This window comes from Schistocerca serialis, chromosome 5 (assembly GCF_023864345.2).
Source record: "Schistocerca serialis cubense isolate TAMUIC-IGC-003099 chromosome 5, iqSchSeri2.2, whole genome shotgun sequence".
Taxonomy (NCBI): Eukaryota; Metazoa; Arthropoda; class Insecta; order Orthoptera; family Acrididae; genus Schistocerca; species Schistocerca serialis.
In genome coordinates this window covers 616,263,420-616,278,309 of record NC_064642.1, presented here as the reverse complement: position 1 = coordinate 616,278,309, position 14,890 = coordinate 616,263,420, and the positions used below count along the sequence as shown (strand labels likewise).

Here is a 14,890-nt window from a genome sequence, read left to right as displayed (position 1 = left end):
TAATTACGAACACCAGCGAATTTACTCGCAAAACGACATAATTAAACTAGCAAAAATATCCAGAGTTCATGAACTTCTACTTCAGTGCTCGTACAGATATTGCTGATGAGGGCATAAAACTGAGTGGTGTAATTAAACGTAAACCATAGAGTAGATGTTAGGGTGTATTCAAAAAACTCGTGACATGAATTTTTTTCCTTTTCATCATCGACTACGAATACATATCGCCAATTAATCTGATCCCGTGAAATGTAGAGTTTCGTTTATTTTCTTTTCGGATAGACCTACAGCCACATCAGTTACAATATACGTTGCTGGTTATAGAGCACCGTTCCTACCCATTGTCTAAAGGTTAGACCTACAAGTGTGCATTCTGATACTGTGGGTATCGCGTTGTGAAGCAGAGACTAATTTGTCTGTCGGATAAGAAAAAAGTAGCGAGAGACAGCTAAATAGAATGGCACTTCTGTATCACGAAGTCGAAGGATTTTTCCTCATAAGACAATAACGTTTTCGAACAGCACTTTCTCTTTAGAGAAAATATGAAGTATTGCCCTGCCAGTGTATATACGAAAATTCTAGGGCAATAAATAACACAATTCTACAGTAATGTAAGTTAGGCTTCCGCAAAACAAAATTTCTATTGATAATGGCACGATGCACAGTAAACAATAAATCAGAAAAGTGCGCTCCTCGCATATTGTAACTAGAACAGAAGGAAACTTTGCTATATTTTGTGGGCAAGTTTTGTACACTGCTGGCCATTGAAATTGCTACACCAAGACGAAATGCACATAATAAACGGGTATTCATTGGACAAATATATTATACTAGAACTGACATGTGATTACATTTTCACGCAATTTGGTTGCATAGATCCTGAGAAATCAGTATCCAGAACAATCACCTCTGGCCGTAATAACGCCTGGGCATTGTGTCAAACAAAGCTTGGATGGCGTCTACAGGTACACCTGCCCATGCAGCTTCAACACGATACCACAGTTCATCAAGAGTAGTGACTGGCGTATTGTGACGAGCCAGTTGCTCCGCCACCATTGGCCAGACGTTTTCGATTGGTGGTGAGAGATCTGGAGAATGTGCTGGCCAGGGCAGCAGTCGAACATTTTCTGTATCCAGAAAGGCCCGTACAGGCCCTGCAACATGCGGTCGTGCATTATCCTGCTGAAATGTACGGTTTTGCAGGGATCGAATGAAGGGTAGAGCCACGGGTCGTAACACATCTGAAATGTAACGTCCACTGTTCAAAGTGCCGTCAATGCGAACAAGATTTGACCGAGACGTGTAACCAATGGCACCCCATACCATCACGCCGGGTGATACGCCAGTATGGCGATGACGAATACACGCTCCCAATGTGCGTTCACCGCCATGTCGCCAAACACGGATGCGATCATCATGATGCTGTAAACAGAACCTAGATTCATCGAAAAAAATGACGTTTTGCCATTCGTGCATTCAGGTTCGTCGTTGAGTACACCATCGCAGGCGCTCCTGTGATGCAGTGTCAAGGGTAACCGCACCCTTGGTCTCCGAGCTGATAGTCCATGCTGCTGCAAACGTCGTTGAACTGATCGCGCAGATGGTTGTTGCCTTGCAAACGTCCCCATCTGTTGTCTCAGGGATCGAGACGTGGCTGCACGATCCGTTATGGCCACGCGGATAAGATGCCTGTCGTCTCGACTGCTAGTGATGCGTTGGGATCCAGCACGGCGTTCCGTATTACCCTCCTGAACCCACCGATTCCATATTCTGCTAACAGTCATTGGATGTCGACCAAGGCGAGCAGCAATGTCGCGACATGGTAAACCGCAGTCGCAATAGGCTACAATCTGACCTTCATCAAAGTCGGAAACGTGTTGGTACGGATTTCTCCTCCTTACACGAGGCATCACAACAACGTTTCACAAGGCAACGCCCGTCAACTGCTATTATTGTATCAGAAATCGGTTGGAAAGTTTCCTCATGTCAGCAAGTTGCAGGTATTGCCACCTACGCCAACCTCGCGTGAATGCTCTAAAATGCTAATCATTTGCATATCACAGCACCTTCTTCCTGTCGGTTAAATTTCGTAGCACATGATCTTCGTGGTGTGGCAATTTTAATGGGCAGTAGTGTAAATAAATGCAAAATAGATTGTTTGGCGATTGTTAAGTTCAGCGTTCATTTATGTTAACTTACCGATGTATTACCGCTACTAAAACGCTGCTTCTGCCATGGCGCCCTTTACTAAAAAATGGACCAGATTCGTAGATTGCCCTTCAGTCAATTTAGCATGGACTGTTTTTAGCCTCATGGTGAAATCTATGAAAGATGCAAACGAACCAAAGAACTTTCACTCAGTAGCGCTCCCATGTCATCTGTATAAGCTATATAAAAAGGAACTAATGACAGTTGTAGCTGTAGTAAAGTTATGTATATTATGTATGTGACAGCATCAGCTACAGACGTTCGATTTGACTAAAGGTATGGCGCGAGATAGTTTAGCATCAAGCATCGCTACACGGTGCAGCAGAACCTGCCGTAAAGCCTTCCCAAAATTTGTAACTCTATACTTACCAGTCAAATAAAGAGCCGATTGTTTCAGTTCACATTTATGTAATTTACATCTCCTTACCCACTGTCTGAACAGTCGCATGATCCCAAAGATAGTGAGTAAATCAAAGATACCAGGGCTATTGAAACGGGAAAGTTGCAAGCTAACAAAGAACTCACACCCAATAGCGCTCCTGTGTCGTCTGTGTAAGCTGTATGGAAACAAACAAATAACAGGTGTAGCTGTGTTGAAGTTATGTATATAACAGCATCAGCTATAGAATGCTCATGAAAAACTCTACGACGCATTTAAGGACCATTAGCCCAAAAATGTGATGAATCGCCATTACAAAACAGACAGTTTTCTGCAACGCTTGACGGTAGGAAATGCCGACTGACAATTACCAAGAGAACTGCCGCACACCCTGCCCTTGAAGACACAAGATATCGCTTTCTGTCTTCGCTCATAGCAGGCAAACAGAAAGCTGAACTTTACCTTGACGGCTGGAACCTGGAACATACCGACAAACAGACATACCTGTGTGTCGTGTTGGCTGGATCACTGACAAACAAATAGTACTGCGAGAACATCCGCCTAAAGCTTGCCTACAGGAACTAAACCTCACCGTGCCATCATTTTCGTCTCAGAGTAGCACTTGAAACCTAGGTTCTGAATACTTTGCTGGATATATTGCAATCTCTTTTTTTACCTTCCACATTTTCCTCTAGCACCATTGAGCTTATTCCTGATATCTTAACGGATGTATTATCTTATCTCTTCTTCTTGTCAGTGTTTTCCTTATATTCCTCTCCTTGCCGGTTCTGCGGAGAATTTCCTCATTCAATACCTAATCAGCCTACTTAATTTTCAACTTTGTTGTGTAGCATCACATTTCAAATTTTTAAATTCTGTTCTTTTCCGATTTTCCCACTGTCCATGTTCCTCTGCAATACAACTCTGTGCTCCAAACATACATTCCTCAAATTAAGGCTTATATTTGATACTAGTGCTCTTAGTCAGGAATGCTGTTTTTGCCAATGCTAGCGTATTTTTCCTTGCTCCGGCCGTCATGGGTTATTTTGCTGCCTGGGTAGCAGCAGTCCTTAACTTCACGTGCTTCAGATGACCAATTTCGATGTTACGTCTCTCGGCGTTCTCATTTGTGCTAGTTCTCATAACTTTCGTCTTTCTTCGATACACTCTCAATCCATAATCTGCACTCATTAGACCATTCCAGTCAACAAATCATGTATTTCTGCACTTTCACTGAGGACAGCAATGTCATCAGCGAATGTTATCAGTGATATCCTTTCATCTTCAATTTTAGTCCCATTCGTAAACCTTTCTTTTGCGATCGCCTCTTCGATAGATAGATTGAAAGACTGGGACGAAACTCTGCATCTCTGTATTACACCCTTTTCAGTCCAAGCACTTCGTTCTTGGTTCATCTCTGTTATTACCCCCTCATGGTTTCTGTCCATATTTTTTACTACACGGCTTTCCCTACTACTCTCCTACATTTTTCTCAGAATTTCTAACATCTTACATCATTTTACATTTTCGGCGCTTATCCTACTCCGACAAATCCCGTAACGTGTCTTAATTTTTCTTCAGTCTTGCTTCCATTATAAACCGCATCGTCAGAACTGCCTCTCCTCTGACTTTACCTACCCTGAAGCAAAACAGTAAACGGTAAATGGGGACCCAGACCAACTGAACCAACTGCATTATGAATCAAGTACTTTGCTTTTCGCGGCAGAAATTGAATCTCTTTATGGTGCGAATGCGCACCTACCAAACAAGTCATTACATGAAGAGCAAAAACAGGATGCATAAAACACGCACCATTTGGGAAGCTATATAAAACGACCGGTTTCTCAACTCATAAACCCCGAAGGATTGCATATGAGCATACAGAAAAGCTTAAACAGACTTCCTATGAGAATCATCCCCTGCACGGTGCTTCATTGAGACCTGGAAGACCTGAATGCAGCAAGAGATCGTTTAACACTGAGATAAATGAGTCCTCGAAGGACTGGCTTGCCTCACAAGATATTTCCAGCGGCAGTACATCAAGTTGCGAGTTTTGGAGAACACCGAACCGCATTAGTAAGGGTGTAGCGAAGTCAATACAAACCTACTTAAATAGGGCCTCGAGGTCAAGGCAGACAACAAATGCGAGTGTAGTGGACTCCAGAACATGCAACATCATCTACAAAGTCGCAGCTGCCCCACGAGATGTACCCATGACAACCTGTAACTGACAAGAATGAAGCACTCAACGTGGGCCGATATTGGGCTGAAAAACCTTAAATGTTCTGGGCACGAAAAAGTAAAGCAAGTTCTGGTTTTTAGGTTACCGCTGTTTTTCGGTATTTGTCGCTACTTCTTTCTCACGGAGGGAGGAAATAATAGACTGGAATGTCCGGGATATTGCTGATATGAACTTGCAATACCTAGTCCACGAATCCTCCTCATATTCTCGACTACTGTAGTAGAGTGAAACAAACTTTAGCACCTATCTTCCAACCAAGTCAAAACCATTCCAACGAGAAGCCGTGCAAGTCACAATGGTCTGGGTGGAGCAGCACGGCTAGTATTGAAGGTTACGCAGCAGGAGACTTTGATTTAATTAATGAAGAGGAGCTCCAATAGCTTTTTAGTGCTTTATTAAATTCTATATTTGGTGGTCATCAAGTTTATCTGAAACCGTGCGATGGGTATATACATGTAATTGTTTTTTTAATGTAATTGTGAAAGTAATGAGGGTCCTCACGACATAATGAGATTCAGCGACTGTCTTTCTGCTGACAAAGGTGGCTGTAGAGACGTTTCCGGTGGCACACCAAACACCTTGGCGAGCGCATTGTACTTCTCCAGAATGCTCACTAACCGCAGAAAATTAAACAATATCACATTGCGATATGTGGCAATAACGACTTATTGTCATCAAATGAATTCGCAATTGCGAATAAGGACTATCATCAGCTGTAGAATGGTGCGAGATCGGGACTCGAACCCGGATTTCCCGCTTGTCTCGAGTGTTCTGCTTACCATTTGGCTATCCGCGCACACCTCACGGCCAGACCCAAACTTCCATACGTCGTCAACCATGCGTCTACGACCTATACTCGTACATCCATTACGCATATTCCCGTACTGATCAGACGTTCTACTTGAAAGTCGCTTGCCCGGTATCGGCAGATAAATACGATATTGCAGTGTCTGTGTCATTCTGACTACGATGCAAAGCGACTGTCCAGTACAACGTCTAACCTTACGGGAATATACGTAATGGATGTACGAGTAAAGGTCGCAGGTGCATGGTTGACAACATACGGAAGTTTAGGTCTGGCCGCATGCATGTCCAAAGGAATTTTGCATCGTAATCGGTGTAACATAGGCACTGTAATATCGTACATATTGTCATAGTAGACTAATAGTTTTAATTTTGCACTTTATTCAAGCAAGTGGCAGGAACGACCATTCGAAGGGAAAAAAGTCAGGTAAAGATGACATCTAAAATGCATACATTAAGAGCTATGAGCACGTCTTCATCTTCGGTACTGTGAAACAAATCTCTTCCACTGCGTGCTCTTTGATTTCCATAGTTTAGGAGGAGGTTCTATGGGCTACAACAAGAGAAAATTGCCTAGTAAACATGGGCTCTAAAATGCGTATCTAAAAAGCTACGCGCTCTTCTTCACCTTGGGTAGTATGAAGCACGTTTCTACTGATCAAGTGCTCATAGCTCATTAGGTACGCATTTTATAGTACATATTTACTGGACAACTTTTTCTTCTTTTGGTCCATACAATCTCCTTCCAAAGTTTGGAAGAGCAAAAAGCTTGTAGTATGACAAATTTGTTTCATAATATAACAAAAGTATTCATGAACCATTCGTCATGGGACATCCTTTGTGTATGATTGGGGAGGGGCTGAGGAGAACGATATCTACCAGATGAGATTGGTTTTATACGAATTAGTATGACTGTTCGACAGGATGTGCCTCTCGAGGTTTTTTTTCTTTGCACTTTTATTGCTCTTTGACAGTAGCCTTGCAAAAGGCTGACATCTACAGAAGCATCAATATGTATGTTTTTTGTCACTATTATTTCCAGAAAATGTGATTTTTGCAAATTATTTTCATTCTTGTAAGATAAACTGGAAACAAAACCGTATTTAATGATTATGCTTCAATCCTAGGGCATTTTTAAATTTATACTGGAGAATTAACTGGAGAATTTATCTTCGACTGCATAAACTGAAATAAACTACAACTGCGGATAAGAATCCTTTATATAATACATTAACTGTCTCTGTAAATACTAAACTGATTACATTTACACTTGGTATTCAGAAGGAAAGAAAGATAACATAACTGCTTTATTGCTTTACAAGGCAGTGCTAACTGACTGCGCCACAGTAGTTCTTCCACTTATTTAGCTCAGTTCTATACGCAATTTCAACTCAACTGTTTAATGTATCAAAAATGAGTTTAATTACTTCTGTAATTTCTGTAAAATGCTGTTTTCTGCTCTAGTAAAGTTGTTTACGAAATACACTCCTGGAAATTGAAATAAGAACACCGTGAATTCATTGTCCCAGGAAGGGGAAACTTTATTGACACATTCCTGGGGTCAGATACATCACATGAACACACTGACAGAACCACAGGCACATAGACACAGGCAACAGAGCATGCACAATGTCGGCACTAGTGCAGTGTATATCCACCTTTCGCAGCAATGCAGGCTGCTATTCTCCCATGGAGACGATCGTAGAGATGCTGGATGTAGTCCTGTGGAACGGCTTGCCATGCCATTTCCACCTGGCGCCTCAGTTGGACCAGCGTTCGTGCTGGACGTGCAGACCGCGTGAGACGACGCTTCATCCAGTCCCAAACATGCTCAATGGGGGACAGATCCGGAGATCTTGCTGGCCAGGGTAGTTGACTTACACCTTGTAGAGCACGTTGGGTGGCACGGGATACATGCGGACGTGCATTGTCCTGTTGGAACAGCAAGTTCCCTTGCCGGTCTAGGAATGGTAGAACGATGGGTTCGATGACGGTTTGGATGTACCGTGCACTATTCAGTGTCCCCTCGACGATCACCAGTGGTGTACGGCCAGTGTAGGAGATCGCTCCCCACACCATGATGCCGGGTGTTGGCCCTGTGTGCCTCGGTCGTATGCAGTCCTGATTGTGGCGCTCACCTGCACGGCGCCAAACACGCATACGACCATCATTGGCACCAAGGCAGAAGCGACTCTCATCGCTGAAGGCGACACGTCTCCATCCGTCCCTTCATTCACGCCTGTCGCGACACCACTGGAGGCGGGCTGCACGATGTTGGGGCGTGAGCGGAAGACGACATAACGGTGTGCGGGACCGTAGCCCAGCTTCATGGAGACGGTTGCGAATGGTCCTCGCCGATACCCCAGGAGCAACAGTGTCCCTAATTTGCTGGGAAGTGGCGATGCGGTCCCCTACGGCACTGCGTAGGATCCTACGGTCTTGGCGTGCATCCGTGCGTCGCTGCGGTCCGGTCCCAGGTCGACGGGCACGTGCACCTTCCGCCGACCACTGGCGACAACATCGATGTACTGTGGAGACCTCACGCCCCACGTGTTGAGCAATTCGGCGGTACGTCCACCCGGCCTCCCGCATGCCCACTATACGCCCTCGCTCAAAGTCCGTCAACTGCACATACGGTTGACGTCCACGCTGTCGCGGCATGCTACCAGTGTTAAAGACTGCGATGGAGCTCCGTGTGCCACGGCAAACAGGCTGACACTGACGGCGGCGGTGCACAAATGCTGCGCAGCTAGCGCCATTCGACGGCCAACACCGCGGTTCCTGGTGTGTCCGCTGTGCCGTGCGTGTGATCATTGCTTGTACAGCCCTCTCGCAGTGTCCGGAGCAAGTATGGTGGGTCTGACACATCGGTGTCAATGTGTTCTTTTTTCCATTTCCAGGAGTGTATTCTTTCCAGAATGTACACCTCTTCCCAATATAAAAATGAAAAATATTACACAACGCATACACAGCAAATGTAATGAAATTAATGGCTGAGCATGAGTAACTGAACGTAATAATAGTGAACTCACACGTAATTGGAGGACGCTTGCTATAGGATATCATTTAACATATCGCGATGGGATGTCTTGAGTTACAGTCCGCTGGATTCAGATACTGAAAAATATGTTTTTGCAACTACTCCAGAATGCTACAGTAACACTCCTGCAACATCCGCTGTTCTTAATTATTTCTGGTGGAACAGATCGAAAAAAGAATCCAAAATATTGTAAGTGAAATGATAATTTCCAAGACTACCAGAAGTTAATAACTGAGTTAGAGCATTCAAAGATACAGTTATATTTGACCTGTGGATTTAACACCATTGAAATAAATTGCTAGCTATGCGCAATTAGGACGTGGAAGAATCGTGGACACAAACCCAGAGGAACCACGAATAAATTCGATACACTTCTATAACAATAAATCACAAATAAGTCTGTAAGTTGAAACAAACAAATAAATCATATCACAGCTTGCACAAATTCAAATGACACTTGCGTTACAGAAGCAATGGACGGTGTAGCCCCCACAATCAAACGGCGAGTACGTCCTTCACAAATACATTGACAAGTACAAAGCTCATTAGAAATCAAAAACACAGAAGTGAAATAATTACACAACATAGCACTAACAGATGGAGCGGTCAATAACGCCGCAGTTCAGAAACCAGAAACTGTCTTGAAAGCATCAAAACGTACTCGGCCTATGTTGCCATACTAAAAGCTACAATTAATAAAACTCAACTATCAGTAAGTGACCAAAAAATTTTTTACTAAACGAACTATGGAAAAAAGTGCAGTGACTTTTAAAAGAAAATTACGAAGTTTAAACAAATTTTAAAAAATACGAGGGTTGAACGAATTTAAAACCTATTAGTTCTTATTCTCGACTTACAGTAATCAGTCGACGCAAAGCAATTATAATTTAGAGGATAGTTAAAGTCTATCTGTAAAATTTAAAACAACCATGAAGAACCTACAATGGTCGTCCAGTGCCGTTGTTGGATTACAAATTCGGCTGGTCCCGGCGGAGGTTCGAGTCCTCCTTCGGGCATGGGTGTGTGTGTTTGTCGTTAGGATAATTTAGGTTAAGTAGTGTGTAAGCTTAGGGACTCATGACCTTAGCAGTTAAGTCCCATAGGATTTCGCACATCTGATTACAAATTCCAGCCTTCTTCACCGATGAACCGCAATCAGCGTGGGTGTACGATCCAGGCCCCTGCTGTGGTGACCCATAAGCAGCAACGTTCGTTGAACGGTCGCTGAGAAGACACTGTTCCCAGCCCCTTAGTTCATTAGAGTGGTCAGTTTCTCAACAATTACACGTCTGTTCGCTCATACATGTCTACGCGGCCATCGTTCATCTCTGTCATGTACTGCCGGTGGCTCACCACAGTTGCCTCGCTACCGGTTCTGGATAGCGCCATTTTGCCATGCACGGTATACTGTAACCATGGGGACACGTGAACAGGTTAAGACTTACACTACCGACTGCCAGTGATTATTGCAATCTCACGTCGTACATAGGCGGTGGTCAAATTCATACTTGTAACTGGACCGTGTATAACAAACATCGTTTGAAATGATAATTAAATGGACACCCTAGCTGCAAACAGGCGTTGATGTACTTCATTGGGGACGTGTTGAAAATGTGTGCCCCGACCGGGACTCGAACCCGGGATCTCCTGCTTACATGGCAGACGCTCTATCCATCTGAGCCACCGCGGGCACGGAGGATAGTGCGTCTGCAGGGACTTATCCCTTGCACGCTCCCCGTGAGATTCACATTCCCAACATGTCCACACCACTATTAGGCTTGCGAGACCTTCCTGTTTATTTCATTGCTAAGGGTTTGCATTGGAGTATTCCTGTCTTTTCCTTAATATTTTTGCACTTCGTTTCATCAGTTGAAGTATTTATCCTGTTACCGAAGGGTTTCTTCTCAGGACAGTATCACCACCTCTCAAAATTTTCGACCATTTTCTTAACTTATTACATCAGCTTAAACCGTGGTGATGATGGAGAAGATGTCTATGCTAAGTTAGAGTATTTTATTTCAAATGAGGCGGTTTGAAAACTAGGAAGAATTTATTTTATTGGAAACCAACAGATGTACCGTCAGGCCCAATAGTTTTTTCTGTATCGACCGTTTTCATTGTACTGCACTCTCTTACGTGTGTATGTGTCAATATCGTATTCATGCAAAAATAGGAAGCATCTTGCGACTTGAAGCCGCTTCAGAGAACAGAACTTACTTTTTCATTTTCAGAATAAAAACAGTCTCGGTTGCGAAATTGTTTAACATCAATGAAGCGTTTGACATTTTTGGGGCATCATCAGATTGTGTAGAAGTGGCTGTATATGAAACCCATCCGTCATAAAACCATTCTTCTGTGTTTCTCCGCCGGCCGGGATGGCCGAGCGGTTCTAGGAGCTACAGTCTGGAACCGCGCGACTGCTACGGTCGCAGGTTCGAATCCTGCCTCGGGCATGGATGTGTGTGATGTCCTTAGGTTAGTTAGGTTTAAGTAGTTCTAAGCTCTAGGGGACTGATGACCTTAGAAGTTAAGTCCCATAGTGCTCCGAGCCATTTTTTTGTGTGTTTTTCCGCCATCGTCATCAAAGAGTGTTTGGACTGAGAAGTTTGATCTATTGTTGTTATTTGACATTTTCAGACAGGGAGACAAAAGACCTTTTATGTTACAATTCATGGATTAAATGTGCCAGGTCAATATCGCAAAAATATCTTTATTGATAACTAATTTCAGTTTGTTGGCGAACCATTTTCAGGACAATATAAGACTATTATTTTTTCAGTTTTATCAGCCTCCAGCCGTAACACATCGTCACAGCTTGTTGATTTGAGTCACTCTTATTAAATTGAAGCTGAGCCGTGGCGCCAATAATTAAGCAGACTGTTCTGTCTGATCGCAGTAGCTCAAGGGCAGCTTCGACAATCCCTATTGCCAATATCTAAGAGGAAGAGTTGGTATCTATGGGTTGTGTCCATAGAATGTCTTTGCTTGCCGATGTATATAAACAGATTCGCTGGCCCGAGGAAAAGGGGGGGGGGGGGGAGGCACCAGATTTGGGGGATTGGCGGTAGCGTCGCGACAAGAGTCGGTCACAAAGTCTGAGCGGCCGAATCCAAGGACTACGCAAGGAGCGCCTGCACAGAGTAACGATACCGGAGTACTTCACCCGGGTCGGCGTCGACTACAAGCAGTAGGCCGAAGACCCGTGGGTTGGTGGGCAACATTTGTGTCGGACGACCGCTCGTGGCCTGGCTGCCCTCTTCAACCTGGCTGTCATGGGCGCGACTCAGTAACCGCCGCGATGCACCCTGAATCCATAAACTGCTTGCTGATAAAGGGGAGCAACATTCTGCAATCCTCGTGGTGATTGGAGTCATTGCCTACCTGACCTGCTAATTATTTTCTGGTTTGTACCCCACCCTCAGAGTTTTACTCGGTCGGCTCTTTGGTCGTAAATATAGGCCATAGTATTGTACTAGACACTAGTTATTGTTTGAAAATTTTTTCTGATATTACATTGCCCTTCCTTTCTAGTTTATAACCGATCTTTAGTGTTTTAATGAATCAGATCCTGGTCGGAAATACAGTCGGAACAATTGTAACAAGGCACAGGTTGCCGTTAAACAAACAGGAGTCTTGTGGTTAGATTCAAATGTGAACCGCTTGAGTTTCTTGATTCTAAGTAATTTGAGATAATCTGAACTACCTGTTGTACTAAGCTGTGCATTCCAGTCTTAGAAAGGCCGGGTCATTATTGGTGCATTTTTAATTGGATCTTGTGCTTCCGCCGAGTGAGTTCTCTTCCAATAAATGCTAATAAGTAATTTTTAAAACGCTCCTTCAGAGTGACCTTGATAACTGAGAAGCAATTTAACGTTTGACATATTAACAGCCAACTGTCACCAGGCCTTTAGTTAGAATAAGATTGTCAAAAGAGACGGGTTGGCACCAAGTCGTACCTTGGTTGCTGATTGAAATGAAAAGGTTGCTCGCTTTGAAGCAAGCTTTATCATTTTCATATTTATTTCCTAATTTGTTTAACCTTTAAGCATAGGTGCGCATCTTATCTCTGAACTTTTCGACACACAGTTTCCAAATAAAAAAAATAATTAATTCATCTGTTTGAGTCATTGTAACACTCTGGCCATCAGTGTTACTTACATGTTTTCATGTGTTGCAGAAGAGCATTTAATAAGAGAAACTTTGTCCTGCGCGGTAGTAAACATTCACCCGATAACGGGCGTGCCGCCTTGTAATTATTGGCATGAGGTTCTTGTTTTGATTTCCCTAGCAAAAGCCTATTGATTTCACAAATTTGTTCATTTGTGAAGAAAACAAATTTGTGATTATATATTGTTAAACGAACAGGTTGTGTGAAAAGAAAGTTACATTGGTGGGTCCTCCCTTCAACGTCTTCCTTAATACCAGTAAACTACGACGTCTCAGAAGCTTCTTACGGGCATGTACATACTAAAGTAAAAGCTTTTGCATGGTAAGCACTAATGCCGAGTGGCTGATACACTCTGAACACAATAATTATTTTATATTAGTCTGAAGATGGCACGTCAACGAGCTGAAATTAGTTATAATGGCTCTGAGCACTATGGGACTCAACATCTTAGGTCATAAGTCCCCTAGAACTTAGAACTACTTAAACCTAACTAACCTAAGGACATCACACACACCCATGCCCGAGGCAGGATTCGAACCTGCGACCGTAGCAGTCCCGCGGTTTCGGACTGCAGCGCCAGAACCGCTAGACCACCGCGGCCGGCGAAATTAGTTATAAATACAGATATTTCTGCGAACGTGGCGTAGGCTTTTAAACCGTACATTTGATCTATTGCTTGTGCGAAATAAGCAACAAAACTTTTCCATTATTTTAGCTTCTCGGACTGTACGACCATGCCTTTCACATAACAGCACTTACAGTCGTTTCAGGTTTTGTTTCTCAGGTAGAAGAATTAGGTTCACTTCAATCAGCAATGGCTTGCTCTCTCTCTCTCTCTCTCTCTCTCCCCGTCCCTCTCTCCGTCTCTCTCTCTCTCTCTCTCTCTCTCTCTCTCTCTCTCTCTCTCTCTCTCTCTCTGTCCTAAAAGTGTTCTACAGCAATAGTAACTGTCTAGGAGATGTTTACACGAGGACCCAGTGCTCCGGTCCGCTGTGAAACTGCAGAAGTCCATTACGGTGGTACGTATCAATTTATTGCACATTTAATTACAGAGGCGGCGCGAACAAACCTGATATTCATGGCAACTGGACGGAAGCCGGGCTCCAGCGCGGGCCTCCGCCGCCGTTACTGCCGCCGGCCGCGACATTACGACGATAAATCATCCACGCGGTCAGCAGGTGCCCAGAATGACCTGCATAACTCGCGTCGCCGCTGCACCACTGTCTCCTGCGCCGGCAATTACATCACAGACAAATGGGCACTCAACAAGGAGCAATTAAAATTTTAGGAATCGAACAATGAGTCGCTCCTATTAAGTGAGCATTCACATCGAGAGATAGTTACACACCACCATGCTTAAATTAGTTTTAAAGATATGTATGAACCCTTAAGACAATCATATACGTACGACGAGCGTTCAGTAAGTAATGTAACACATCATTTTTTCTGATTCAGGATTCCAATACATCATATTATTCCCTACTCTTTTAACCACAAAACCTTATTTTTCAACGTAATTACGGTTCAAGCTGAAGGCCTTACGCCACATTACTGACAATGGCTGTATCCTTACATGGTAACACTCTACTGATCAATGTGGGAGCTTGCTGCAACAATAACCTCCACATCATCCACATACTGCTTCCCGCGAAATGCATCCTTCATTGCGCCAAACGGAAGTCGGAAGGTGCGAGAGCCGGGCTGTGGGGTGGATGAGGAAGAACAGTCTGATGAAGTTTTGTGAGCTACTCAGGGGTGCGCAGACTTGTGTAAGGCCTAGCGTTTTCAACGACAGGGAGAAGTTCGTTTGCATTTTTGTGGCGATGAGCACGATTTATCCGACCTGGTGTGCATCCCAAACACTGGAGCAGCACTCAAGAATAGGTCACACCAGTACCCTACATGCGCTGATATACCACACTTTCCCAAAACTCTACCAATAAACGGAAGTCGACATTTCATCTCCCCTGCCACAACTGTCATTTCATATCGCTTTGCAACGTCACGCCCAGATATTTAAACGACGTGACTGTGTCAAGCAGGACACTA

At 43.8% G+C, this 14,890-nt stretch overlaps 1 non-coding gene across 1 annotated transcript; it reads right to left on the bottom strand.

Moving 5' to 3' along the window:
* Nucleotides 1-10,289: 10,289 nt before the first annotated feature.
* Trnat-ugu (transfer RNA threonine (anticodon UGU)) lies at nt 10,290-10,364 on the bottom strand. Its single transcript has one exon. It is a non-coding gene; the product is annotated as a tRNA-Thr (tRNA).
* Nucleotides 10,365-14,890: the final 4,526 nt, after the last annotated feature.